General features: G+C 45.2%; 17 non-coding genes across 17 annotated transcripts; all 17 read left to right on the top strand.

Annotated features, from left to right (window-relative positions):
• Positions 1-649: 649 nt before the first annotated feature.
• LOC141218742 (U2 spliceosomal RNA) lies at positions 650-840 on the top strand. The gene has a single exon (XR_012287433.1). It is a non-coding gene; the product is annotated as a U2 spliceosomal RNA (small nuclear RNA).
• Positions 841-1,959: 1,119 nt separating this feature from the next.
• LOC141218252 (U2 spliceosomal RNA) lies at positions 1,960-2,150 on the top strand. Its single transcript, XR_012287005.1, has one exon. It is a non-coding gene; the product is annotated as a U2 spliceosomal RNA (small nuclear RNA).
• A 1,122-nt stretch (positions 2,151-3,272) lies between these two features.
• On the top strand, positions 3,273-3,463 carry LOC141218208 (U2 spliceosomal RNA). The gene has a single exon (XR_012286964.1). It is a non-coding gene; the product is annotated as a U2 spliceosomal RNA (small nuclear RNA).
• Positions 3,464-4,583: 1,120 nt separating this feature from the next.
• On the top strand, positions 4,584-4,774 carry LOC141218740 (U2 spliceosomal RNA). Its single transcript, XR_012287431.1, has one exon. It is a non-coding gene; the product is annotated as a U2 spliceosomal RNA (small nuclear RNA).
• A 1,118-nt stretch (positions 4,775-5,892) lies between these two features.
• Positions 5,893-6,083, top strand: LOC141218272 (U2 spliceosomal RNA). Its single transcript, XR_012287026.1, has one exon. It is a non-coding gene; the product is annotated as a U2 spliceosomal RNA (small nuclear RNA).
• Positions 6,084-7,205: 1,122 nt separating this feature from the next.
• Positions 7,206-7,396, top strand: LOC141218739 (U2 spliceosomal RNA). Its single transcript, XR_012287430.1, has one exon. It is a non-coding gene; the product is annotated as a U2 spliceosomal RNA (small nuclear RNA).
• A 1,120-nt stretch (positions 7,397-8,516) lies between these two features.
• Positions 8,517-8,707, top strand: LOC141218738 (U2 spliceosomal RNA). Its single transcript, XR_012287429.1, has one exon. It is a non-coding gene; the product is annotated as a U2 spliceosomal RNA (small nuclear RNA).
• Positions 8,708-9,827: 1,120 nt separating this feature from the next.
• Positions 9,828-10,018, top strand: LOC141218115 (U2 spliceosomal RNA). Its single transcript, XR_012286877.1, has one exon. It is a non-coding gene; the product is annotated as a U2 spliceosomal RNA (small nuclear RNA).
• A 1,122-nt stretch (positions 10,019-11,140) lies between these two features.
• Positions 11,141-11,331, top strand: LOC141218737 (U2 spliceosomal RNA). The gene has a single exon (XR_012287428.1). It is a non-coding gene; the product is annotated as a U2 spliceosomal RNA (small nuclear RNA).
• Positions 11,332-12,455: 1,124 nt separating this feature from the next.
• On the top strand, positions 12,456-12,646 carry LOC141218277 (U2 spliceosomal RNA). Its single transcript, XR_012287030.1, has one exon. It is a non-coding gene; the product is annotated as a U2 spliceosomal RNA (small nuclear RNA).
• A 1,120-nt stretch (positions 12,647-13,766) lies between these two features.
• Positions 13,767-13,957, top strand: LOC141218203 (U2 spliceosomal RNA). Its single transcript, XR_012286959.1, has one exon. It is a non-coding gene; the product is annotated as a U2 spliceosomal RNA (small nuclear RNA).
• Positions 13,958-15,079: 1,122 nt separating this feature from the next.
• On the top strand, positions 15,080-15,270 carry LOC141218735 (U2 spliceosomal RNA). The gene has a single exon (XR_012287427.1). It is a non-coding gene; the product is annotated as a U2 spliceosomal RNA (small nuclear RNA).
• A 1,122-nt stretch (positions 15,271-16,392) lies between these two features.
• On the top strand, positions 16,393-16,583 carry LOC141218734 (U2 spliceosomal RNA). Its single transcript, XR_012287426.1, has one exon. It is a non-coding gene; the product is annotated as a U2 spliceosomal RNA (small nuclear RNA).
• Positions 16,584-17,701: 1,118 nt separating this feature from the next.
• Positions 17,702-17,892, top strand: LOC141218271 (U2 spliceosomal RNA). Its single transcript, XR_012287025.1, has one exon. It is a non-coding gene; the product is annotated as a U2 spliceosomal RNA (small nuclear RNA).
• Positions 17,893-19,014: 1,122 nt separating this feature from the next.
• Positions 19,015-19,205, top strand: LOC141218733 (U2 spliceosomal RNA). The gene has a single exon (XR_012287425.1). It is a non-coding gene; the product is annotated as a U2 spliceosomal RNA (small nuclear RNA).
• A 1,120-nt stretch (positions 19,206-20,325) lies between these two features.
• Positions 20,326-20,516, top strand: LOC141218732 (U2 spliceosomal RNA). The gene has a single exon (XR_012287424.1). It is a non-coding gene; the product is annotated as a U2 spliceosomal RNA (small nuclear RNA).
• A 1,122-nt stretch (positions 20,517-21,638) lies between these two features.
• Positions 21,639-21,829, top strand: LOC141218731 (U2 spliceosomal RNA). The gene has a single exon (XR_012287423.1). It is a non-coding gene; the product is annotated as a U2 spliceosomal RNA (small nuclear RNA).
• The last annotated feature ends 1,055 nt before the right edge of the window (positions 21,830-22,884 follow it).

Genomic DNA, 22,884 nt, shown 5'->3' with positions numbered 1-22,884 from the left:
GCTACAATGCCTTTTCTGAAACGTTGTCTCCCTCTGCTGGAACACTGACTTCTTTCATTTAATGCCTGCAGACTATAAAAGAGAAACCAACCCAAAAAGTTTGGTTGATTAGTCTGTGGCATTCTTTTAAACTGTTGCTTATGGCGGTCTCTGTGAGCTTCTCAGTGACATTCAGCCATCCAGGTATCCCGCCTGCAGTAGACGGAATGTGGCAATGGAACGCTGGCTGCGCGTGTCATAATAGGCTCTGAGCCTTTATATACCTGCGCACAGCAGCAGCCACCTTCAGTCTGCTGCTGGACAGCCAGCAGCAGCAGCAGCAGGAGAGGTAATTAATCAGCAACCCTCCTGCTAAGGGTAGACAGCTGCTCGTTCCACCCCCCCCCCCCGCCTTAATTGGTTCTCCTCCCTTCCAACGGTGTTGAGGCGGGTGGGAACAGCCGGGGGTTGAGGGTACTGTGCTAAAAGAGGTGGAGTTATGCAGATCTAAAACGCGTGGATTGCAGCAGCAGCAAGCCGAAAAGTGCAGGCATGTGAGGGATCTAGAGGTTGACAGCATGTCTTCTTAACGGGAGTCCAGGTGGCCATCTCCACAAATGGACTTTTCAGAATCCTTGGGTGGCACCGTAGTCGGAAACCAATTCTGGTTATCGCTTCTCGGCCTTTTGGCTAAGATCAAGTGTAGTATCTGTTCTTATCAGTTTAATATCTGATACGTCCCCTATCTGGGGACCATATATTAAATGGATTTTTAGAACAGGGAGATGGAAAAAGAGCTTGCTCTGTCCACTCCACGCATTGACCTGGTATTGCAGTATCTCCAGGACCGGTGCACCCCTTCTTTAATGCAGTTTCTAAAATCAGAAAGAATTGAATTCAATGCTTTTTGTTCATTTTGCTTGTTTGTCGGATTTTGGAATGGACTCTTTGGCTTTGCTTTTCTTCTCCTCATTGGATTTTTCATGTTAAAAGTTGCAGAAGCCAGATGACAAGCTCATTTTGGTTCAACTTCAGCAACTGTGCATTGCATTGCCATGTAATGTAATGTAATGCAATGCTATCTATCTAGCTCTCCCTCTATACTTCCTTTTGGATAAACAGACATATTAGGCAAGCATTTTGGAGCTTTCACCTAAATAACTACAGGTGGTGAGATAAGCTGCACAATATAATTGACCTTTCAGTATATTGTTGCACACACACCATCTATTTAGCAAATGCCCTTGTTATCAACAGCAGCCTTTTAAACTCACCTGAGCTAACAGGTATGTGAGCTGGTTACTCTGCTGCGCTTAAAATTTCTTTTTTGGTTTGCTACAATGCCTTTTCTGAAACGTTGTCTCCCTCTGCTGGAACACTGACTTCTTTCATTTAATGCCTGCAGACTATAAAAGAGAAACCAACCCAAAAAGTTTGGTTGATTAGTCTGTGGCATTCTTTTAAACTGTTGCTTATGGCGGTCTCTGTGAGCTTCTCAGTGACATTCAGCCATCCAGGTATCCCGCCTGCAGTAGACGGAATGTGGCAATGGAACGCTGGCTGCGCGTGTCATAATAGGCTCTGAGCCTTTATATACCTGCGCACAGCAGCAGCCACCTTCAGTCTGCTGCTGGACAGCCAGCAGCAGCAGCAGCAGGAGAGGTAATTAATCAGCAACCCTCCTGCTAAGGGTAGACAGCTGCTCGTTCCACCCCCCCCCGCCTTAATTGGTTCTCCTCCCTTCCAACGGTGTTGAGGCGGGTGGGAACAGCCGGGGGTTGAGGGTACTGTGCTAAAAGAGGTGGAGTTATGCAGATCTAAAACGCGTGGATTGCAGCAGCAGCAAGCCGAAAAGTGCAGGCATGTGAGGGATCTAGAGGTTGACAGCATGTCTTCTTAACGGGAGTCCAGGTGGCCATCTCCACAAATGGACTTTTCAGAATCCTTGGGTGGCACCGTAGTCGGAAACCAATTCTGGTTATCGCTTCTCGGCCTTTTGGCTAAGATCAAGTGTAGTATGTGTTCTTATCAGTTTAATATCTGATACGTCCCCTATCTGGGGACCATATATTAAATGGATTTTTAGAACAGGGAGATGGAAAAAGAGCTTGCTCTGTCCACTCCACGCATTGACCTGGTATTGCAGTATCTCCAGGACCGGTGCACCCCTTCTTTAATGCAGTTTCTAAAATCAGAAAGAATTGAATTCAATGCTTTTTGTTCATTTTGCTTGTTTGTCGGATTTTGGGATGGACTCTTTGGCTTTGCTTTTCTTCTCCTCATTGGATTTTTCATGTTAAAAGTTGCAGAAGCCAGATGACAAGCTCATTTTGGTTCAACTTCAGCAACTGTGCATTGCATTGCCATGTAATGTAATGTAATGCAATGCTATCTATCTAGCTCTCCCTCTATACTTCCTTTTGGATAAACAGACATATTAGGCAAGCATTTTGGAGCTTTCACTTAAATAACTACAGGTGGTGAGATAAGCTGCACAATATAATTGACCATTCAGTATATTGTTGCACACACACCATCTATTTAGCAAATGCCCTTGTTATCAACAGCAGCCTTTTAAACTCACCTGAGCTAACAGGTATGTGAGCTGGTTACTCTGCTGCGCTTAAAATTTCTTTTTTGGTTTGCTACAATGCCTTTTCTGAAACGTTGTCTCCCTCTGCTGGAACACTGACTTCTTTCATTTAATGCCTGCAGACTATAAAAGAGAAACCAACCCAAAAAGTTTGGTTGATTAGTCTGTGGCATTCTTTTAAACTGTTGCTTATGGCGGTCTCTGTGAGCTTCTCAGTGACATTCAGCCATCCAGGTATCCCGCCTGCAGTAGACGGATTGTGGCAATGGAACGCTGGCTGCGCGTGTCATAATAGGCTCTGAGCCTTTATATACCTGCGCACAGCAGCAGCCACCTTCAGTCTGCTGCTGGACAGCCAGCAGCAGCAGCAGCAGGAGAGGTAATTAATCAGCAACCCTCCTGCTAAGGGTAGACAGCTGCTCGTTCCACCCCCCCCCCCCGCCTTAATTGGTTCTCCTCCCTTCCAACGGTGTTGAGGCGGGTGGGAACAGCCGGGGGTTGAGGGTACTGTGCTAAAAGAGGTGGAGTTATGCAGATCTAAAACGCGTGGATTGCAGCAGCAGCAAGCCGAAAAGTGCAGGCATGTGAGGGATCTAGAGTTTGACAGCATGTCTTCTTAACGGGAGTCCAGGTGGCCATCTCCACAAATGGACTTTTCAGAATCCTTGGGTGGCACCGTAGTCGGAAACCAATTCTGGTTATCGCTTCTCGGCCTTTTGGCTAAGATCAAGTGTAGTATCTGTTCTTATCAGTTTAATATCTGATACGTCCCCTATCTGGGGACCATATATTAAATGGATTTTTAGAACAGGGAGATGGAAAAATAGCTTGCTCTGTCCACTCCACGCATTGACCTGGTATTGCAGTATCTCCAGGACCGGTGCACCCCTTCTTTAATGCAGTTTCTAAAATCAGAAAGAATTGAATTCAATGCTTTTTGTTCATTTTGCTTGTTTGTCGGATTTTGGGATGGACTCTTTGGCTTTGCTTTTCTTCTCCTCATTGGATTTTTCATGTTAAAAGTTGCAGAAGCCAGATGACAAGCTCATTTTGGTTCAACTTCAGCAACTGTGCATTGCATTGCCATGTAATGTAATGTAATGCAATGCTATCTATCTAGCTCTCCCTCTATACTTCCTTTTGGATAAACAGACATATTAGGCAAGCATTTTGGAGCTTTCACCTAAATAACTACAGGTGGTGAGATAAGCTGCACAATATAATTGACCTTTCAGTATATTGTTGCACACACACCATCTATTTAGCAAATGCCCTTGTTATCAACAGCAGCCTTTTAAACTCACCTGAGCTAACAGGTATGTGAGCTGGTTACTCTGCTGCGCTTAAAATTTCTTTTTTGGTTTGCTACAATGCCTTTTCTGAAACGTTGTCTCCCTCTGCTGGAACACTGACTTCTTTCATTTAATGCCTGCAGACTATAAAAGAGAAACCAACCCAAAAAGTTTGGTTGATTAGTCTGTGGCATTCTTTTAAACTGTTGCTTATGGCGGTCTCTGTGAGCTTCTCAGTGACATTCAGCCATCCAGGTATCCCGCCTGCAGTAGACGGAATGTGACAATGGAACGCTGGCTGCGCGTGTCATAATAGGCTCTGAGCCTTTATATACCTGCGCACAGCAGCAGCCACCTTCAGTCTGCTGCTGGACAGCCAGCAGCAGCAGCAGCAGGAGAGGTAATTAATCAGCAACCCTCCTGCTAAGGGTAGACAGCTGCTCGTTCCACCCCCCCCCCGCATTAATTGGTTCTCCTCCCTTCCAACGGTGTTGAGGCGGGTGGGAACAGCCGGGGGTTGAGGGTACTGTGCTAAAAGAGGTGGAGTTATGCAGATCTAAAACGCGTGGATTGCAGCAGCAGCAAGCCGAAAAGTGCAGGCATGTGAGGGATCTAGAGGTTGACAGCATGTCTTCTTAACGGGAGTCCAGGTGGCCATCTCCACAAATGGACTTTTCAGAATCCTTGGGTGGCACCGTAGTCGGAAACCAATTCTGGTTATCGCTTCTCGGCCTTTTGGCTAAGATCAAGTGTAGTATCTGTTCTTATCAGTTTAATATCTGATACGTCCCCTATCTGGGGACCATATATTAAATGGATTTTTAGAACAGGGAGATGGAAAAAGAGCTTGCTCTGTCCACTCCACGCATTGACCTGGTATTGCAGTATCTCCAGGACCGGTGCACCCCTTCTTTAATGCAGTTTCTAAAATCAGAAAGAATTGAATTCAATGCTTTTTGTTCATTTTGCTTGTTTGTCGGATTTTGGGATGGACTCTTTGGCTTTGCTTTTCTTCTCCTCATTGGATTTTTCATGTTAAAAGTTGCAGAAGCCAGATGACAAGCTCATTTTGGTTCAACTTCAGCAACTGTGCATTGCATTGCCATGTAATGTAATGTAATGCAATGCTATCTATCTAGCTCTCCCTCTATACTTCCTTTTGGATAAACAGACATATTAGGCAAGCATTTTGGAGCTTTCACCTAAATAACTACAGGTGGTGAGATAAGCTGCACAATATAATTGACCTTTCAGTATATTGTTGCACACACACCATCTATTTAGCAAATGCCCTTGTTATCAACAGCAGCCTTTTAAACTCACCTGAGCTAACAGGTATGTGAGCTGGTTACTCTGCTGCGCTTAAAATTTCTTTTTTGGTTTGCTACAATGCCTTTTCTGAAACGTTGTCTCCCTCTGCTGGAACACTGACTTCTTTCATTTAATGCCTGCAGACTATAAAAGAGAAACCAACCCAAAAAGTTTGGTTGATTAGTCTGTGGCATTCTTTTAAACTGTTGCTTATGGCGGTCTCTGTGAGCTTCTCAGTGACATTCAGCCATCCAGGTATCCCGCCTGCAGTAGACGGAATGTGGCAATGGAACGCTGGCTGCGCGTGTCATAATAGGCTCTGAGCCTTTATATACCTGCGCACAGCAGCAGCCACCTTCAGTCTGCTGCTGGACAGCCAGCAGCAGCAGCAGCAGGAGAGGTAATTAATCAGCAACCCTCCTGCTAAGGGTAGACAGCTGCTCGTTCCACCCCCCCCGCCTTAATTGGTTCTCCTCCCTTCCAACGGTGTTGAGGCGGGTGGGAACAGCCGGGGGTTGAGGGTACTGTGCTAAAAGAGGTGGAGTTATGCAGATCTAAAACGCGTGGATTGCAGCAGCAGCAAGCCGAAAAGTGCAGGCATGTGAGGGATCTAGAGGTTGACAGCATGTCTTCTTAACGGGAGTCCAGGTGGCCATCTCCACAAATGGACTTTTCAGAATCCTTGGGTGGCACCGTAGTCGGAAACCAATTCTGGTTATCGCTTCTCGGCCTTTTGGCTAAGATCATGTGTAGAATCTGTTCTTATCAGTTTAATATCTGATACGTCCCCTATCTGGGGACCATATATTAAATGGATTTTTAGAACAGGGAGATGGAAAAAGAGCTTGCTCTGTCCACTCCACGCATTGACCTGGTATTGCAGTATCTCCAGGACCGGTGCACCCCTTCTTTAATGCAGTTTCTAAAATCAGAAAGAATTGAATTCAATGCTTTTTGTTCATTTTGCTTGTTTGTCGGATTTTGGGATGGACTCTTTGGCTTTGCTTTTCTTCTCCTCATTGGATTTTTCATGTTAAAAGTTGCAGAAGCCAGATGACAAGCTCATTTTGGTTCAACTTCAGCAACTGTGCATTGCATTGCCATGTAATGTAATGTAATGCAATGCTATCTATCTAGCTCTCCCTCTATACTTCCTTTTGGATAAACAGACATATTAGGCAAGCATTTTGGAGCTTTCACCTAAATAACTACAGGTGGTGAGATAAGCTGCACAATATAATTGACCTTTCAGTATATTGTTGCACACACACCATCTATTTAGCAAATGCCCTTGTTATCAACAGCAGCCTTTTAAACTCACCTGAGCTAACAGGTATGTGAGCTGGTTACTCTGCTGCGCTTAAAATTTCTTTTTTGGTTTGCTACAATGCCTTTTCTGAAACGTTGTCTCCCTCTGCTGGAACACTGACTTCTTTCATTTAATGCCTGCAGACTATAAAAGAGAAACCAACCCAAAAAGTTTGGTTGATTAGTCTGTGGCATTCTTTTAAACTGTTGCTTATGGCGGTCTCTGTGAGCTTCTCAGTGACATTCAGCCATCCAGGTATCCCGCCTGCAGTAGACGGAATGTGGCAATGGAACGCTGGCTGCGCGTGTCATAATAGGCTCTGAGCCTTTATATACCTGCGCACAGCAGCAGCCACCTTCAGTCTGCTGCTGGACAGCCAGCAGCAGCAGCAGCAGGAGAGATAATTAATCAGCAACCCTCCTGCTAAGGGTAGACAGCTGCTCGTTCCACCCCCCCCCCCCGCCTTAATTGGTTCTCCTCCCTTCCAACGGTGTTGAGGCGGGTGGGAACAGCCGGGGGTTGAGGGTACTGTGCTAAAAGAGGTGGAGTTATGCAGATCTAAAACGCGTGGATTGCAGCAGCAGCAAGCCGAAAAGTGCAGGCATGTGAGGGATCTAGAGGTTGACAGCATGTCTTCTTAACGGGAGTCCAGGTGGCCATCTCCACAAATGGACTTTTCAGAATCCTTGGGTGGCACCGTAGTCGGAAACCAATTCTGGTTATCGCTTCTCGGCCTTTTGGCTAAGATCAAGTGTAGTATCTGTTCTTATCAGTTTAATATCTGATACGTCCCCTATCTGGGGACCATATATTAAATGGATTTTTAGAACAGGGAGATGGAAAAAGAGCTTGCTCTGTCCACTCCACGCATTGACCTGGTATTGCAGTATCTCCAGGACCGGTGCACCCCTTCTTTAATGCAGTTTCTAAAATCAGAAAGAATTGAATTCAATGCTTTTTGTTCATTTTGCTTGTTTGTCGGATTTTGGGATGGACTCTTTGGCTTTGCTTTTCTTCTCCTCATTGGATTTTTCATGTTAAAAGTTGCAGAAGCCAGATGACAAGCTCATTTTGGTTCAACTTCAGCAACTGTGCATTGCATTGCCATGTAATGTAATGTAATGCAATGCTATCTATCTAGCTCTCCCTCTATACTTCCTTTTGGATAAACAGACATATTAGGCAAGCATTTTGGAGCTTTCACCTAAATAACTACAGGTGGTGAGATAAGCTGCACAATATAATTGACCTTTCAGTATATTGTTGCACACACACCATCTATTTAGCAAATGCCCTTGTTATCAACAGCAGCCTTTTAAACTCACCTGAGCTAACAGGTATGTGAGCTGGTTACTCTGCTGTGCTTAAAATTTCTTTTTTGGTTTGCTACAATGCCTTTTCTGAAACGTTGTCTCCCTCTGCTGGAACACTGACTTCTTTCATTTAATGCCTGCAGACTATAAAAGAGAAACCAACCCAAAAAGTTTGGTTGATTAGTCTGTGGCATTCTTTTAAACTGTTGCTTATGGCGGTCTCTGTGAGCTTCTCAGTGACATTCAGCCATCCAGGTATCCCGCCTGCAGTAGACGGAATGTGGCAATGGAACGCTGGCTGCGCGTGTCATAATAGGCTCTGAGCCTTTATATACCTGCGCACAGCAGCAGCCACCTTCAGTCTGCTGCTGGACAGCCAGCAGCAGCAGCAGCAGGAGAGGTAATTAATCAGCAACCCTCCTGCTAAGGGTAGACAGCTGCTCGTTCCACCCCCCCCACGCCTTAATTGGTTCTCCTCCCTTCCAACGGTGTTGAGGCGGGTGGGAACAGCCGGGGGTTGAGGGTACTGTGCTAAAAGAGGTGGAGTTATGCAGATCTAAAACGCGTGGATTGCAGCAGCAGCAAGCCGAAAAGTGCAGGCATGTGAGGGATCTAGAGGTTGACAGCATGTCTTCTTAACGGGAGTCCAGGTGGCCATCTCCACAAATGGACTTTTCAGAATCCTTGGGTGGCACCGTAGTTGGAAACCAATTCTGGTTATCGCTTCTCGGCCTTTTGGCTAAGATCAAGTGTAGTATCTGTTCTTATCAGTTTAATATCTGATACGTCCCCTATCTGGGGACCATATATTAAATGGATTTTTAGAACAGGGAGATGGAAAAAGAGCTTGCTCTGTCCACTCCACGCATTGACCTGGTATTGCAGTATCTCCAGGACCGGTGCACCCCTTCTTTAATGCAGTTTCTAAAATCAGAAAGAATTGAATTCAATGCTTTTTGTTCATTTTGCTTGTTTGTCGGATTTTGGGATGGACTCTTTGGCTTTGCTTTTCTTCTCCTCATTGGATTTTTCATGTTAAAAGTTGCAGAAGCCAGATGACAAGCTCATTTTGGTTCAACTTCAGCAACTGTGCATTGCATTGCCATGTAATGTAATGTAATGCAATGCTATCTATCTAGCTCTCCCTCTATACTTCCTTTTGGATAAACAGACATATTAGGCAAGCATTTTGGAGCTTTCACCTAAATAACTACAGGTGGTGAGATAAGCTGCACAATATAATTGACCTTTCAGTATATTGTTGCACACACACCATCTATTTAGCAAATGCCCTTGTTATCAACAGCAGCCTTTTAAACTCACCTGAGCTAACAGGTATGTGAGCTGGTTACTCTGCTGCGCTTAAAATTTCTTTTTTGGTTTGCTACAATGCCTTTTCTGAAACGTTGTCTCCCTCTGCTGGAACACTGACTTCTTTCATTTAATGCCTGCAGACTATAAAAGAGAAACCAACCCAAAAAGTTTGGTTGATTAGTCTGTGGCATTCTTTTAAACTGTTGCTTATGGCGGTCTCTGTGAGCTTCTCAGTGACATTCAGCCATCCAGGTATCCCGCCTGCAGTAGACGGAATGTGGCAATGGAACGCTGTCTGCGCGTGTCATAATAGGCTCTGAGCCTTTATATACCTGCGCACAGCAGCAGCCACCTTCAGTCTGCTGCTGGACAGCCAGCAGCAGCAGCAGCAGGAGAGGTAATTAATCAGCAACCCTCCTGCTAAGGGTAGACAGCTGCTCGTTCCACCCCCCCCCCGCCTTAATTGGTTCTCCTCCCTTCCAACGGTGTTGAGGCGGGTGGGAACAGCCGGGGGTTGAGGGTACTGTGCTAAAAGAGGTGGAGTTATGCAGATCTAAAACGCGTGGATTGCAGCAGCAGCAAGCCGAAAAGTGCAGGCATGTGAGGGATCTAGAGGTTGACAGCATGTCTTCTTAACGGGAGTCCAGGTGGCCATCTCCACAAATGGACTTTTCAGAATCCTTGGGTGGCACCGTAGTCGGAAACCAATTCTGGTTATCGCTTCTCAGCCTTTTGGCTAAGATCAAGTGTAGTATCTGTTCTTATCAGTTTAATATCTGATACGTCCCCTATCTGGGGACCATATATTAAATGGATTTTTAGAACAGGGAGATGGAAAAAGAGCTTGCTCTGTCCACTCCACGCATTGACCTGGTATTGCAGTATCTCCAGGACCGGTGCACCCCTTCTTTAATGCAGTTTCTAAAATCAGAAAGAATTGAATTCAATGCTTTTTGTTCATTTTGCTTGTTTGTCGGATTTTGGGATGGACTCTTTGGCTTTGCTTTTCTTCTCCTCATTGGATTTTTCATGTTAAAAGTTGCAGAAGCCAGATGACAAGCTCATTTTGGTTCAACTTCAGCAACTGTGCATTGCATTGCCATGTAATGTAATGTAATGCAATGCTATCTATCTAGCTCTCCCTCTATACTTCCTTTTGGATAAACAGACATATTAGGCAAGCATTTTGGAGCTTTCACCTAAATAACTACAGGTGGTGAGATAAGCTGCACAATATAATTGACCTTTCAGTATATTGTTGCACACACACCATCTATTTAGCAAATGCCCTTGTTATCAACAGCAGCCTTTTAAACTCACCTGAGCTAACAGGTATGTGAGCTGGTTACTCTGCTGCGCTTAAAATTTCTTTTTTGGTTTGCTACAATGCCTTTTCTGAAACGTTGTCTCCCTCTGCTGGAACACTGACTTCTTTCATTTAATGCCTGCAGACTATAAAAGAGAAACCAACCCAAAAAGTTTGGTTGATTAGTCTGTGGCATTCTTTTAAACTGTTGCTTATGGCGGTCTCTGTGAGCTTCTCAGTGACATTCAGCCATCCAGGTATCCCGCCTGCAGTAGACGGAATGTGGCAATGGAACGCTGGCTGCGCGTGTCATAATAGGCTCTGAGCCTTTATATACCTGCGCACAGCAGCAGCCACCTTCAGTCTGCTGCTGGACAGCCAGCAGCAGCAGCAGCAGGAGAGGTAATTAATCAGCAACCCTCCTGCTAAGGGTAGACAGCTGCTCGTTCCACCCCCCCCCCCCGCCTTAATTGGTTCTCCTCCCTTCCAACGGTGTTGAGGCGGGTGGGAACAGCCGGGGGTTGAGGGTACTGTGCTAAAAGAGGTGGAGTTATGCAGATCTAAAACGCGTGGATTGCAGCAGCAGCAAGCCGAAAAGTGCAGGCATGTGAGGGATCTAGAGGTTGACAGCATGTCTTCTTAACGGGAGTCCAGGTGGCCATCTCCACAAATGGACTTTTCAGAATCCTTGGGTGGCACCGTAGTCGGAAACCAATTCTGGTTATCGCTTCTCGGCCTTTTGGCTAAGATCAAGTGTAGTATCTGTTCTTATCAGTTTAATATCTGATACGTCCCCTATCTGGGGACCATATATTAAATGGATTTTTAGAACAGGGAGATGGAAAAAGAGCTTGCTCTGTCCACTCCACGCATTGACCTGGTATTGCAGTATCTCCAGGACCGGTGCACCCCTTCTTTAATGCAGTTTCTAAAATCAGAAAGAATTGAATTCAATGCTTTTTGTTCATTTTGCTTATTTGTCGGATTTTGGGATGGACTCTTTGGCTTTGCTTTTCTTCTCCTCATTGGATTTTTCATGTTAAAAGTTGCAGAAGCCAGATGACAAGCTCATTTTGGTTCAACTTCAGCAACTGTGCATTGCATTGCCATGTAATGTAATGTAATGCAATGCTATCTATCTAGCTCTCCCTCTATACTTCCTTTTGGATAAACAGACATATTAGGCAAGCATTTTGGAGCTTTCACCTAAATAACTACAGGTGGTGAGATAAGCTGCACAATATAATTGACCTTTCAGTATATTGTTGCACACACACCATCTATTTAGCAAATGCCCTTGTTATCAACAGCAGCCTTTTAAACTCACCTGAGCTAACAGGTATGTGAGCTGGTTACTCTGCTGCGCTTAAAATTTCTTTTTTGGTTTGCTACAATGCCTTTTCTGAAACGTTGTCTCCCTCTGCTGGAACACTGACTTCTTTCATTTAATGCCTGCAGACTATAAAAGAGAAACCAACCCAAAAAGTTTGGTTGATTAGTCTGTGGCATTCTTTTAAACTGTTGCTTATGGCGGTCTCTGTGAGCTTCTCAGTGACATTCAGCCATCCAGGTATCCCGCCTGCAGTAGACGGAATGTGGCAATGGAACGCTGGCTGCGCGTGTCATAATAGGCTCTGAGCCTTTATATACCTGCGCACAGCAGCAGCCACCTTCAGTCTGCTGCTGGACAGCCAGCAGCAGCAGCAGCAGCAGGAGAGGTAATTAATCAGCAACCCTCCTGCTAAGGGTAGACAGCTGCTCGTTCCACCCCCCCCCCCGCCTTAATTGGTTCTCCTCCCTTCCAACGGTGTTGAGGCGGGTGGGAACAGCCGTGGGTTGAGGGTACTGTGCTAAAAGAGGTGGAGTTACGCAGATCTAAAACGCGTGGATTGCAGCAGCAGCAAGCCGAAAAGTGCAGGCATGTGAGGGATCTAGAGGTTGACAGCATGTCTTCTTAACGGGAGTCCAGGTGGCCATCTCCACAAATGGACTTTTCAGAATCCTTGGGTGGCACCGTAGTCGGAAACCAATTCTGGTTATCGCTTCTCGGCCTTTTGGCTAAGATCAAGTGTAGTATCTGTTCTTATCAGTTTAATATCTGATACGTCCCCTATCTCGGGACCATATATTAAATGGATTTTTAGAACAGGGAGATGGAAAAAGAGCTTGCTCTGTCCACTCCACGCATTGACCTGGTATTGCAGTATCTCCAGGACCGGTGCACCCCTTCTTTAATGCAGTTTCTAAAATCAGAAAGAATTGAATTCAATGCTTTTTGTTCATTTTGCTTGTTTGTCGGATTTTGGGATGGACTCTTTGGCTTTGCTTTTCTTCTCCTCATTGGATTTTTCATGTTAAAAGTTGCAGAAGCCAGATGACAAGCACATTTTGGTTCAACTTCAGCAACTGTGCATTGCATTGCCATGTAATGTAATGTAATGCAATGCTATCTATCTAGCTCTCCCTCTATACTTCCTTTTGGATAAACAGACATATTAGGCAAGCATTTTGGAGCTTTCACCTAAATAACTACAGGTGGTGAGATAAGCTGCACAATATAATTGACCTTTCAGTATATTGTTGCACACACACCATCTATTTAGCAAATGCCCTTGTTATCAACAGCAGCCTTTTAAACTCACCTGAGCTAACAGGTATGTGAGCTGGTTACTCTGCTGCGCTTAAAATTTCTATTTTGGTTTGCTACAATGCCTTTTCTGAAACGTTGTCTCCCTCTGCTGGAACACTGACTTCTTTCATTTAATGCCTGCAGACTATAAAAGAGAAACCAACCCAAAAAGTTTGGTTGATTAGTCTGTGGCATTCTTTTAAACTGTTGCTTATGGCGGTCTCTGTGAGCTTCTCAGTGACATTCAGCCATCCAGGTATCCCGCCTGCAGTAGACGGAATGTGGCAATGGAACGCTGGCTGCGCGTGTCATAATAGGCTCTGAGCCTTTATATACCTGCGCACAGCAGCAGCCACCTTCAGTCTGCTGCTGGACAGCCAGCAGCAGCAGCAGCAGGAGAGGTAATTAATCAGCAACCCTCCTGCTAAGGGTAGACAGCTGCTCGTTTCACCCCCCCCCCGCCTTAATTTGTTCTCCTCCCTTCCAACGGTGTTGAGGCGGGTGGGAACAGCCGGGGGTTGAGGGTACTGTGCTAAAAGAGGTGGAGTTATGCAGATCTAAAACGCGTGGATTGCAGCAGCAGCAAGCCGAAAAGTGCAGGCATGTGAGGGATCTAGAGGTTGACAGCATGTCTTCTTAACGGGAGTCCAGGTGGCCATCTCCACAAATGGACTTTTCAGAATCCTTGGGTGGCACCGTAGTCGGAAACCAATTCTGGTTATCGCTTCTCGGCCTTTTGGCTAAGATCAAGTGTAGAATCTGTTCTTATCAGTTTAATATCTGATACGTCCCCTATATGGGGACCATATATTAAATGGATTTTTAGAACAGGGAGATGGAAAAAGAGCTTGCTCTGTCCACTCCACGCATTGACCTGGTATTGCAGTATCTCCAGGACCGGTGCACCCCTTCTTTAATGCAGTTTCTAAAATCAGAAAGAATTGAATTCAATGCTTTTTGTTCATTTTGCTTGTTTGTCGGATTTTGGGATGGACTCTTTGGCTTTGCTTTTCTTCTCCTCATTGGATTTTTCATGTTAAAAGTTGCAGAAGCCAGATGACAAGCTCATTTTGGTTCAACTTCAGCAACTGTGCATTGCATTGCCATGTAATGTAATGTAATGCAATGCTATCTATCTAGCTCTCCCTCTATACTTCCTTTTGGATAAACAGACATATTAGGCAAGCATTTTGGAGCTTTCACCTAAATAACTACAGGTGGTGAGATAAGCTGCACAATATAATTGACCTTTCAGTATATTGTTGCACACACACCATCTATTTAGCAAATGCCCTTGTTATCAACAGCAGCCTTTTAAACTCACCTGAGCTAACAGGTATGTGAGCTGGTTACTCTGCTGCGCTTAAAATTTCTTTTTTGGTTTGCTACAATGCCTTTTCTGAAACGTTGTCTCCCTCTGCTGGAACACTGACTTCTTTCATTTAATGCCTGCAGACTATAAAAGAGAAACCAACCCAAAAAGTTTGGTTGATTAGTCTGTGGCATTCTTTTAAACTGTTGCTTATGGCGGTCTCTGTGAGCTTCTCAGTGACATTCAGCCATCCAGGTATCCCGCCTGCAGTAGACGGAATGTGACAATGGAACGCTGGCTGCGCGTGTCATAATAGGCTCTGAGCCTTTATATACCTGCGCACAGCAGCAGCCACCTTCAGTCTGCTGCTGGACAGCCAGCAGCAGCAGCAGCAGGAGAGGTAATTAATCAGCAACCCTCCTGCTAAGGGTAGACAGCTGCTCGTTCCACCCCCCCCCCCCGCATTAATTGGTTCTCCTCCCTTCCAACGGTGTTGAGGCGGGTGGGAACAGCCGGGGGTTGAGGGTACTGTGCTAAAAGAGGTGGAGTTATGCAGATCTAAAACGCGTGGATTGCAGCAGCAGCAAGCCGAAAAGTGCAGGCATGTGAGGGATCTAGAGGTTGACAGCATGTCTTCTTAACGGGAGTCCAGGTGGCCATCTCCACAAATGGACTTTTCAGAATCCTTGGGTGGCACCGTAGTCGGAAACCAATTCTGGTTATCGCTTCTCGGCCTTTTGGCTAAGATCAAGTGTAGTATCTGTTCTTATCAGTTTAATATCTGATACGTCCCCTATCTGGGGACCATATATTAAATGGATTTTTAGAACAGGGAGATGGAAAAAGAGCTTGCTCTGTCCACTCCACGCATTGACCTGGTATTGCAGTATCTCCAGGACCGGTGCACCCCTTCTTTAATGCAGTTTCTAAAATCAGAAAGAATTGAATTCAATGCTTTTTGTTCATTTTGCTTGTTTGTCGGATTTTGGGATGGACTCTTTGGCTTTGCTTTTCTTCTCCTCATTGGATTTTTCATGTTAAAAGTTGCAGAAGCCAGATGACAAGCTCATTTTGGTTCAACTTCAGCAACTGTGCATTGCATTGCCATGTAATGTAATGTAATGCAATGCTATCTATCTAGCTCTCCCTCTATACTTCCTTTTGGATAAACAGACATATTAGGCAAGCATTTTGGAGCTTTCACATAAATAACTACAGGTGGTGAGATAAGCTGCACAATATAATTGACCTTTCAGTATATTGTTGCACACACACCATCTATTTAGCAAATGCCCTTGTTATCAACAGCAGCCTTTTAAACTCACCTGAGCTAACAGGTATGTGAGCTGGTTACTCTGCTGCGCTTAAAATTTCTTTTTTGGTTTGCTACAATGCCTTTTCTGAAACGTTGTCTCCCTCTGCTGGAACACTGACTTCTTTCATTTAATGCCTGCAGACTATAAAAGAGAAACCAACCCAAAAAGTTTGGTTGATTAGTCTGTGGCATTCTTTTAAACTGTTGCTTATGGCGGTCTCTGTGAGCTTCTCAGTGACATTCAGCCATCCAGGTATCCCGCCTGCAGTAGACGGAATGTGACAATGGAACGCTGGCTGCGCGTGTCATAATAGGCTCTGAGCCTTTATATACCTGCGCACAGCAGCAGCCACCTTCAGTCTGCTGCTGGACAGCCAGCAGCAGCAGCAGCAGGAGAGGTAATTAATCAGCAACCCTCCTGCTAAGGGTAGACAGCTGCTCGTTCCACCCCCCCCCCCCGCCTTAATTGGTTCTCCTCCCTTCCAACGGTGTTGAGGCGGGTGGGAACAGCCGGGGGTTGAGGGTACTGTGCTAAAAGAGGTGGAGTTATGCAGATCTAAAACGCGTGGATTGCAGCAGCAGCAAGCCGAAAAGTGCAGGCATGTGAGGGATCTAGAGGTTGACAGCATGTCTTCTTAACGGGAGTCCAGGTGGCCATCTCCACAAATGGACTTTTCAGAATCCTTGGGTGGCACCGTAGTCGGAAACCAATTCTGGTTATCGCTTCTCGGCCTTTTGGCTAAGATCAAGTGTAGTATCTGTTCTTATCAGTTTAATATCTGATACGTCCCCTATCTGGGGACCATATATTAAATGGATTTTTAGAACAGGGAGATGGAAAAAGAGCTTGCTCTGTCCACTCCACGCATTGACCTGGTATTGCAGTATCTCCAGGACCGGTGCACCCCTTCTTTAATGCAGTTTCTAAAATCAGAAAGAATTGAATTCAATGCTTTTTGTTCATTTTGCTTGTTTGTCGGATTTTGGGATGGACTCTTTGGCTTTGCTTTTCTTCTCCTCATTGGATTTTTCATGTTAAAAGTTGCAGAAGCCAGATGACAAGCTCATTTTGGTTCAACTTCAGCAACTGTGCATTGCATTGCCATGTAATGTAATGTAATGCAATGCTATCTATCTAGCTCTCCCTCTATACTTCCTTTTGGATAAACAGACATATTAGGCAAGCATTTTGGAGCTTTCACCTAAATAACTACAGGTGGTGAGATAAGCTGCACAATATAATTGACCTTTCAGTATATTGTTGCACACACACCATCTATTTAGCAAATGCCCTTGTTATCAACAGCAGCCTTTTAAACTCACCTGAGCTAACAGGTATGTGAGCTGGTTACTCTGCTGCGCTTAAAATTTCTTTTTTGGTTTGCTACAATGCCTTTTCTGAAACGTTGTCTCCCTCTGCTGGAACACTGACTTCTTTCATTTAATGCCTGCAGACTATAAAAGAGAAACCAACCCAAAAAGTTTGGTTGATTAGTCTGTGGCATTCTTTTAAACTGTTGCTTATGGCGGTCTCTGTGAGCTTCTCAGTGACATTCAGCCATCCAGGTATCCCGCCTGCAGTAGACGGAATGTGGCAATGGAACGCTGGCTGCGCGTGTCATAATAGGCTCTGAGCCTTTATATACCTGCGCACAGCAGCAGCCACCTTCAGTCTGCTGCTGGACAGCCAGCAGCAGCAGCAGCAGGAGAGGTAATTAATCAGCAACCCTCCTGCTAAGGGTAGACAGCTGCTCGTTCCACCCCCCCCGCCTTAATTGGTTCTCCTCCCTTCCAACGGTGTTGAGGCGGGTGGGAACAGCCGGGGGTTGAGGGTACTGTGCTAAAAGAGGTGGAGTTATGCAGATCTAAAACGCGTGGATTGCAGCAGCAGCAAGCCGAAAAGTGCAGGCATGTGAGGGATCTAGAGGTTGACAGCATGTCTTCTTAACGGGAGTCCAGGTGGCCATCTCCACAAATGGACTTTTCAGAATCCTTGGGTGGCACCGTAGTCGGAAACCAATTCTGGTTATCGCTTCTCGGCCTTTTGGCTAAGATCATGTGTAGAATCTGTTCTTATCAGTTTAATATCTGATACGTCCCCTATCTGGGGACCATATATTAAATGGATTTTTAGAACAGGGAGATGGAAAAAGAGCTTGCTCTGTCCACTCCACGCATTGACCTGGTATTGCAGTATCTCCAGGACCGGTGCACCCCTTCTTTAATGCAGTTTCTAAAATCAGAAAGAATTGAATTCAATGCTTTTTGTTCATTTTGCTTGTTTGTCGGATTTTGGGATGGACTCTTTGGCTTTGCTTTTCTTCTCCTCATTGGATTTTTCATGTTAAAAGTTGCAGAAGCCAGATGACAAGCTCATTTTGGTTCAACTTCAGCAACTGTGCATTGCATTGCCATGTAATGTAATGTAATGCAATGCTATCTATCTAGCTCTCCCTCTATACTTCCTTTTGGATAAACAGACATATTAGGCAAGCATTTTGGAGCTTTCACCTAAATAACTACAGGTGGTGAGATAAGCTGCACAATATAATTGACCTTTCAGTATATTGTTGCACACACACCATCTATTTAGCAAATGCCCTTGTTATCAACAGCAGCCTTTTAAACTCACCTGAGCTAACAGGTATGTGAGCTGGTTACTCTGCTGCGCTTAAAATTTCTTTTTTGGTTTGCTACAATGCCTTTTCTGAAACGTTGTCTCCCTCTGCTGGAACACTGACTTCTTTCATTTAATGCCTGCAGACTATAAAAGAGAAACCAACCCAAAAAGTTTGGTTGATTAGTCTGTGGCATTCTTTTAAACTGTTGCTTATGGCGGTCTCTGTGAGCTTCTCAGTGACATTCAGCCATCCAGGTATCCCGCCTGCAGTAGACGGAATGTGGCAATGGAACGCTGGCTGCGCGTGTCATAATAGGCTCTGAGCCTTTATATACCTGCGCACAGCAGCAGCCACCTTCAGTCTGCTGCTGGACAGCCAGCAGCAGCAGCAGCAGGAGAGATAATTAATCAGCAACCCTCCTGCTAAGGGTAGACAGCTGCTCGTTCCACCCCCCCCCCCCGCCTTAATTGGTTCTCCTCCCTTCCAACGGTGTTGAGGCGGGTGGGAACAGCCGGGGGTTGAGGGTACTGTGCTAAAAGAGGTGGAGTTATGCAGATCTAAAACGCGTGGATTGCAGCAGCAGCAAGCCGAAAAGTGCAGGCATGTGAGGGATCTAGAGGTTGACAGCATGTCTTCTTAACGGGAGTCCAGGTGGCCATCTCCACAAATGGACTTTTCAGAATCCTTGGGTGGCACCGTAGTCGGAAACCAATTCTGGTTATCGCTTCTCGGCCTTTTGGCTAAGATCAAGTGTAGTATCTGTTCTTATCAGTTTAATATCTGATACGTCCCCTATCTGGGGACCATATATTAAATGGATTTTTAGAACAGGGAGATGGAAAAAGAGCTTGCTCTGTCCACTCCACGCATTGACCTGGTATTGCAGTATCTCCAGGACCGGTGCACCCCTTCTTTAATGCAGTTTCTAAAATCAGAAAGAATTGAATTCAATGCTTTTTGTTCATTTTGCTTGTTTGTCGGATTTTGGGATGGACTCTTTGGCTTTGCTTTTCTTCTCCTCATTGGATTTTTCATGTTAAAAGTTGCAGAAGCCAGATGACAAGCTCATTTTGGTTCAACTTCAGCAACTGTGCATTGCATTGCCATGTAATGTAATGTAATGCAATGCTATCTATCTAGCTCTCCCTCTATACTTCCTTTTGGATAAACAGACATATTAGGCAAGCATTTTGGAGCTTTCACCTAAATAACTACAGGTGGTGAGATAAGCTGCACAATATAATTGACCTTTCAGTATATTGTTGCACACACACCATCTATTTAGCAAATGCCCTTGTTATCAACAGCAGCCTTTTAAACTCACCTGAGCTAACAGGTATGTGAGCTGGTTACTCTGCTGTGCTTAAAATTTCTTTTTTGGTTTGCTACAATGCCTTTTCTGAAACGTTGTCTCCCTCTGCTGGAACACTGACTTCTTTCATTTAATGCCTGCAGACTATAAAAGAGAAACCAACCCAAAAAGTTTGGTTGATTAGTCTGTGGCATTCTTTTAAACTGTTGCTTATGGCGGTCTCTGTGAGCTTCTCAGTGACATTCAGCCATCCAGGTATCCCGCCTGCAGTAGACGGAATGTGGCAATGGAACGCTGGCTGCGCGTGTCATAATAGGCTCTGAGCCTTTATATACCTGCGCACAGCAGCAGCCACCTTCAGTCTGCTGCTGGACAGCCAGCAGCAGCAGCAGCAGGAGAGGTAATTAATCAGCATCCCTCCTGCTAAGGGTAGACAGCTGCTCGTTCCACCCCCCCCACGCCTTAATTAGTTCTCCTCCCTTCCAACGGTGTTGAGGCGGGTGGGAACAGCCGGGGGTTGAGGGTACTGTGCTAAAAGAGGTGGAGTTATGCAGATCTAAAACGCGTGGATTGCAGCAGCAGCAAGCCGAAAAGTGCAGGCATGTGAGGGATCTAGAGGTTGACAGCATGTCTTCTTAATGGGAGTCCAGGTGGCCATCTCCACAAATGGACTTTTCAGAATCCTTGGGTGGCACCGTAGTCGGAAACCAATTCTGGTTATCGCTTCTCGGCCTTTTGGCTAAGATCAAGTGTAGTATCTGTTCTTATCAGTTTAATATCTGATACGTCCCCTATCTGGGGACCATATATTAAATGGATTTTTAGAACAGGGAGATGGAAAAAGAGCTTGCTCTGTCCACTCCACGCATTGACCTGGTATTGCAGTATCTCCAGGACCGGTGCACCCCTTCTTTAATGCAGTTTCTAAAATCAGAAAGAATTGAATTCAATGCTTTTTGTTCATTTTGCTTGTTTGTTGGATTTTGGGATGGACTCTTTGGCTTTGCTTTTCTTCTCCTCATTGGATTTTTCATGTTAAAAGTTGCAGAAGCCAGATGACAAGCTCATTTTGGTTCAACTTCAGCAACTGTGCATTGCATTGCCATGTAATGTAATGTAATGCAATGCTATCTATCTAGCTCTCCCTCTATACTTCCTTTTGGATAAACAGACTTATTAGGAAAGCATTTTGGAGCTTTCACCTAAATAACTACAGGTGGTGAGATAAGCTGCACAATATAATTGACCTTTCAGTATATTGTTGCACACACACCATCTATTTAGCAAATGCCCTTGTTATCAACAGCAGCCTTTTAAACTCACCTGAGCTAACAGGTATGTGAGCTGGTTACTCTGCTGCGCTTAAAATTTCTTTTTTGGTTTGCTACAATGCCTTTTCTGAAACGTTGTCTCCCTCTGCTGGAACACTGACTTCTTTCATTTAATGCCTGCAGACTATAAAAGAGAAACCAACCCAAAAAGTTTGGTTGATTAGTCTGTGGCATTCTTTTAAACTGTTGCTTATGGCGGTCTCTGTGAGCTTCTCAGTGACATTCAGCCATCCAGGTATCCCGCCTGCAGTAGACGGAATGTGGCAATGGAACGCTGGCTGCGCGTGTCATAATAGGCTCTGAGCCTTTATATACCTGCGCACAGCAGCAGCCACCTTCAGTCTGCTGCTGGACAGCCAGCAGCAGCAGCAGCAGGAGAGGTAATTAATCAGCAACCCTCCTGCTAAGGGTAGACAGCTGCTCGTTCCACCCCCCCCCCCCGCCTCAATTGGTTCTCCTCCCTTCCAACGGTGTTGAGGCGGGTGGGAACAGCCGGGGGTTGAGGGTACTGTGCTAAAAGAGGTGGAGTTATGCAGATCTAAAACGCGTGGATTGCAGCAGCAGCAAGCCGAAAAGTGCAGGCATGTGAGGGATCTAGAGGTTGACAGCATGTCTTCTTAACGGGAGTCCAGGTGGCCATCTCCACAAATGGACTTTTCAGAATCCTTGGGTGGCACCGTAGTTGGAAACCAATTCTGGTTATCGCTTCTCGGCCTTTTGGCTAAGATCAAGTGTAGTATCTGTTCTTATCAGTTTAATATCTGATACGTCCCCTATCTGGGGACCATATATTAAATGGATTTTTAGAACAGGGAGATGGAAAAAGAGCTTGCTCTGTCCACTCCACGCATTGACCTGGTATTGCAGTATCTCCAGGACCGGTGCACCCCTTCTTTAATGCAGTTTCTAAAATCAGAAAGAATTGAATTCAATGCTTTTTGTTCATTTTGCTTGTTTGTCGGATTTTGGGATGGACTCTTTGGCTTTGCTTTTCTTCTCCTCATTGGATTTTTCATGTTAAAAGTTGCAGAAGCCAGATGACAAGCTCATTTTGGTTCAACTTCAGCAACTGTGCATTGCATTGCCATGTAATGTAATGTAATGCAATGCTATCTATCTAGCTCTCCCTCTATACTTCCTTTTGGATAAACAGACATATTAGGCAAGCATTTTGGAGCTTTCACCTAAATAACTACAGGTGGTGAGATAAGCTGCACAATATAATTGACCTTTCAGTATATTGTTGCACACACACCATCTATTTAGCAAATGCCCTTGTTATCAACAGCAGCCTTTTAAACTCACCTGAGCTAACAGGTATGTGAGCTGGTTACTCTGCTGCGCTTAAAATTTCTTTTTTGGTTTGCTACAATGCCTTTTCTGAAACGTTGTCTCCCTCTGCTGGAACACTGACTTCTTTCATTTAATGCCTGCAGACTATAAAAGAGAAACCAACCCAAAAAGTTTGGTTGATTAGTCTGTGGCATTCTTTTAAACTGTTGCTTATGGCGGTCTCTGTGAGCTTCTCAGTGACATTCAGCCATCCAGGTATCCCGCCTGCAGTAGACGGAATGTGGCAATGGAACGCTGGCTGCGCGTGTCATAATAGGCTCTGAGCCTTTATATACCTGCGCACAGCAGCAGCCACCTTCAGTCTGCTGCTGGACAGCCAGCAGCAGCAGCAGCAGGAGAGGTAATTAATCAGCAACCCTCCTGCTAAGGGTAGACAGCTGCTCGTTCCACCCCCCCCCGCCTTAATTGGTTCTCCTCCCTTCCAACGGTGTTGAGGCGGGTGGGAACAGCCGGGGGTTGAGGGTACTGTGCTAAAAGAGGTGGAGTTATGCAGATCTAAAACGCGTGGATTGCAGCAGCAGCAAGCCGAAAAGTGCAGGCATGTGAGGGATCTAGAGGTTGACAGCATGTCTTCTTAACGGGAGTCCAGGTGGC

Source organism: Phyllobates terribilis, unplaced genomic scaffold, assembly GCF_046119375.1.
Source record: "Phyllobates terribilis strain yellow unplaced genomic scaffold, ASM4611937v1 Scaffold_249__1_contigs__length_2872098, whole genome shotgun sequence".
NCBI lineage: Eukaryota > Metazoa > Chordata > Amphibia > Anura > Dendrobatidae > Phyllobates > Phyllobates terribilis.
This window is presented reverse-complemented; position numbering and strand designations above follow the sequence as displayed.